Source organism: Camelus ferus, chromosome 2, assembly GCF_009834535.1.
Source record: "Camelus ferus isolate YT-003-E chromosome 2, BCGSAC_Cfer_1.0, whole genome shotgun sequence".
NCBI classification, from domain to species: domain Eukaryota; kingdom Metazoa; phylum Chordata; class Mammalia; order Artiodactyla; family Camelidae; genus Camelus; species Camelus ferus.
In genome coordinates this window covers 80906336-80911687 of record NC_045697.1, presented here as the reverse complement: position 1 = coordinate 80911687, position 5352 = coordinate 80906336, and positions in this window count along the sequence as shown.

The window sequence follows — 5352 nt, the reverse complement described above, 5'->3', positions numbered from 1 at the left end:
AAACTGCTACATCTTGTGTGTGCCTTGACAACAACTTCTAACAGTAAATATGTCATAGGAAAGTATCCTTTGACTAATATTTTTTTCCCTCATATGTGCACTGACATTAAAAATATGTAAACATTTTCTTTTGGGGGGATGTTATAGCAGACATGCTCTTCGGTGCTCAGAATCTATTATTTCCTTCACCTTCTATAGTGAATCCTTATACTCCTTAGTTACCTCCATCTCAGCCATGCAGCTTAAGTGCCTCTTAGAAAGTGGGCCTGGTAGTTCTAATGCTAGTCCTGCTCCCATTTTCAGTGTTTGATGCAGTGACAGGCATGAGCAACATTCAGAATACTGACAGTCTTACAGTAATTTTCTGGGAGCTTGTGGAAAAGATCCTCTTCACTATTCTGGAAGAATTTCTGGAAGCCAATCTTACATTTGCTGTGAACAAATATGTATGCATCATCAGTGGCAACTGTTAGCCACTGTAAAACCAGGTAAGGGATTAATATTAGACAGAAGATGACAATGGTGGTCACAGCAAAGACACAGAAAGACCCGGGGACTTGAGGGTCTATATCAACCAAACTCAAAGCCTGGGCCTCCCTGGATTCTCAGCTGCCTTAGTCCAATACTTTCTTCCACCACATAATACAGCTTCAACTGGTTTTTGTTTCTTTCATTTTGTTTTGTCTAATTACTCCCATATCAGCCTAGGTAACATATAATGTCATAAAATATATTGTGTAAGCCTGGGTGAGGTATGCATTATGCAACCAGCAAACTTTTCTAAACTGGGACACATAAGAAATGCTTTCACAAATCACAAATGAGTCAATAATGTTTGTTGGTTGAACCGACCACCATTTTTTATCCCACTTTATTGAAGTATAGTGGATTTATGATACATTAGTTTCAGGTACTCAACACAGTGATTCAATAGTTTTATAGATTATACACCATTTAAAGTTACAAAATATTAGCTATATTCCCCATGCTGTACAATATATCTTTGTAGTTTATTTATTTTATACATAGTAGATTGTACCTCTACCAATCCCCTACCAATATCTTCCTTCCCTTCTACTTCCTTCTCTCCTCTGGTGACCACTAGTTTGCTCTTTTTATCTGTAAGTCTATTTCTGTTTTTTTGGATTCACTCATTTCATTTTTTAGATTCCACATATAAGTGAAAACATACAGTATTTGTCTTTCTCTGTCTGACTTATTCCACCAAGCACAATACCCACCGGGTCCATCTATCTTGTTGCAAATGGCAAAATCTCATTTTTTTTTTTATGGCTGAGTAATGTTTCATAGTGTGTGTTTATGTATGTGTGTGTGTGTGTGTGTGTATGTGTATGTATATCTTCTTTATCCATTCATCTGTTGATAGACACTCAGGTTGCTTCATAACTTGGCTATTACACATAATGCTGCTATGAACATTGGGGTGCATTTTCTTTTTGAATTAGTGATTTTCTTTGGGTATATACCCAGGAGTGGAATTGCTGGGTCATATAGTAGTTGTATTTTTGTTTTGAGGAATCTCCTTACTGTTTTCCATAGTGACTGTACCAAGTTACATTCCCATCAACACTGTACAAGGGTTCCCTTTTCTCAATATCCTCACCAACATTTGTTCATTGTGGTTTTGATTTGCACTTCTGATGACTGAGCATCTTTTCCCATGCCTGCTGGCCATCGGTATGTCTTCTCTGGAAAAACATCTATTCAGGTCTTCTGCCCATTTTTCAATCAGGTTTTTTTTTTATATTGAGTTGTATGAGCTCTTTATATATTTGGGGTATTAACCCCTTTTTGGTCATATCGTTGCAAATATTTTCTCCCATTCAGTAGGTTGTCATTTCATTCTGTTGATGGTTCCCTTTGCTGTGCAAAAGCTTTTAAGTTTAATTAGGTCCTTTTTGTTTATGTTTGCTTTTGTTTTCTTTGCCTTAGGACACAGATCCATAAAAATATCACTATGACTTGTGTCAAAGAGTGTTCTGCCTATGTTTTCTTCTAGGAGTTTTATGGTTTCCAGTCTTACATTTAGGTCTTTAATCCATTTTGAGTTTATTTTTCTGTATGGTGTGAGAAAGTATTCTAATTTTATTATTTTACATGCAGCTGTGCAGTTTTTCCACCATCATTTATTAAAGACGATGTCCCTTGTCCATTGTAAATTCTTACATACTTTATCATACATTAATTGGCCTTAAGTGCATTCTGTAGCATTGATCTTTGTGTCTGGTTGTGTGCCAGTACTATACTCTTTAATTACTGGAGACTTGTAGTGTAGTCTGAAGTCAGGGAGCATGATTCCTCCAACTTTCTTCTTTTTTCTCTAGGTTGATTTGGCTATTTGGTTGACTCTACTTTTTTAATTTTACAAATGGTCAGTCATCTATAAATGATATGAATAAATAAATCACCTACAATTAATATCATAGTTTTTCCATCTGTTGTTTTCCAGCATTATACAGCTAGACTTCACCTCTCTTGGGCAACATTTCTTCTTGGTTATACTGACTCAAGTCTATTCAGATATTAATGGCATTCTGATGCCATGCCAAGATTAGTATATTATTAAGTTATAATACCTTGACAGTACTGTATGATTCAGTGCTGGTGTGCCTGTCTTAACATTCATAGTGAGAATGACTTAGCAGTCACTAATAACTGATAATGCTCAAAATGTTACACAGTTTGAATGCAAGCACTTCCCTGGATAACATAAATTTGCTCTAGAGATTAAAGCCATATTGACACCATTTTTCATTTACCAGATCCTTAAAAGTGTTCTGATCTTCTTTTTTCTTTTCATATTACATAGCAACAATTGCCCCCACAGAAAAGAATTCTAATCAGTTGAATAATACTGCTTTACTTCCTATGTCAGTCTTTGTCCATGTCTAGTGGAGGCAACTGCTGCACTGTACAGAATTCAGTTTCAAAAAATCATTATAATTACATTGAAGAAAGTTTGGAAATCAATATAATCTCAATACTCACTGCAGATATTTCACTCATTCTTTTTTTCATATGCTTATATCTACACACATAAAACTTTATCCATAGTCAGATAGTTGGAAAATATATAATTTTGTACCCTAATGATTTCAACCAACAAATACCATGTGATCTTTAACTGCAAGAAGAACATTACAAACTGTGAATAGTGATCACTTGTGCAGAAGTCTCACTGGATATTTGATGGTGGAAAAGTCACTCACTTTACACTTTATATAATAATTTTATAAATTAGTGGATTATGGGTTATGTTTAATTCCTTACTTTACATTTTATGTATTTTTTTCTTTTTTAAGGTTTTTAAAAATTTTTTAAAACTAACTTTATTTTTTTAAATTTTATTTTTTTAATGGAGGTACTGGGGCTTGAACCCAGGACCTTGTCTGTGCATGCTAAGCATGCACTTTACCACTGAGCTGTACCCACCCCATTTTCTACATTTTTCTAATAAAAAACTAAGATAAAGCACAATAAGCTGTGAAAAGTGCTACCAGAAAAATAAAACCAGAACTAAACAAAATACATCCTTCACTTTGACAGAAGACCTTCATGTAAATCTTTCAAATGGTCTATAAAATATTCAAGTGATTGAAAATACTAGATTTTGATCAATAAGCTCTTAGTTGATGAACATACAAGTTGCTTAAATTTTTTTCACTATTCCACTTAGCACTATATAGAAGATATTTTTACATAAAAGATTTGTTTTATTTTGATAAATTTGATGTGTAAATTCCCAGAGGAACAATGATTACATTTGAAAAATTGTGTGTCACTTATAACAAGTTTTCAAATTAATTTCCAAAAGGGTTGAATCTGTTTACATTCCCATCAGCAATATAGAATTTATTGCAATATCTGAAAGAAAAAAAAAAGATAGCAATAAATATTTATGGGATCTCTCTTTGTCTACCACTCTTAATAACTTAGCTTCTTATCACAATTCTGGGAAGAAACTGTTTTTACCCCCAGGTTTACAGAAAAGAAAAAGGAAGCTCAGATAGGCTAAGAATTTATTAAACATCACACAACTGAAAGATCTAGGGCTCTAGGATTCAAATCTAAACTGTCAGACACCAAAGCCTACATTCTTTTTAGCTGATCACGCCATAATTGAATATTATTACTTTAGAAGTTTCTATTACTTTGCTGATTTGATGAGAAAATTTAATACATTATTATGTTTATTTTCAGTCTTTTTGATATCAAAAAAGGAAAAAATGTTCCTATTTATTGTATTTCTTCATGTGACAATCACTTGCTCTTGTGCTTTAGTCATTTGAAACTACCGCGGTTGTGATAATTTTCTTACTAACTTACAGAATCTATAGCTGGATATAGAGAAAAAAATACTAGTTTTTGGTAATGTTTGCTTAATTCAGACTTACATTTTTATTGTTTGCTTTTAAACTTTGGTTTTAACAGTTAAAAATTCAGATTAACACATTGCATTTTACCTTTATTTTTATTGATGTGAAAAAATTGAGGGCATTAAGGAAATAAGTAGTAATCTCATTAAGTATGAAGAAATTTCTTTTGTACTCAGCCCTCTTGTTTTGACAGTGTAACTGTATTTATGATTCATTTAATGAGTCATAAGGCCTACTAATGGAGAAATCTTGATTTATCAGTTATTGTTTGAAATACAAACTAGCTTTTTATTAAAGTGCACTTTAATTTGAAGTGAATATTTTGATGGGATGTTTTAGAGCTTTCTTAATCCCAACCTGCAGAGAGTACAATCCTTGCTCATATTTTCTGTTAATATTTTGCTTTGATCATTAGTGGGTCTATGTACAGTTGCCATAATAAATGCTATTATGACTCCATATAATCATTTAGTTTTATCACTATAGTCAATAGAGATGTGCTTACTTTTCTCAATGAGTCATGTTTCCTTCATACATTTATTAATATGCTTTATAAGCTCACACTCACCACCATTCATGTCTCTGATTAATTGCCTGAAGGTGTTTTGATGGTGAATTGAAATCTGTTGTAAGAAAAACTGTCTAGAAATAAGCTTAATATTATTTTCCAGCTTACATAAAGCCCTGCAAATAAAATAAATAAAATATTGTATAAAACTGTATTAGTGGTGTTAATATCAATGACTTACAATGTTGTAACTAGAGAAACTTAAGGGTTATTTTCTGCTACTGCTGCTATGGCTACCGGCTACCATTTACTGAGCAGTTACTAAGTGCTACACACTAAGTATTTCACCTTTTTAAAAATTATTCAGTTTTCACAATTCTTACACATATATATGTATGTATGTATGTATATGTGTGTGTATATATATATATGATGATTAAAATGGCT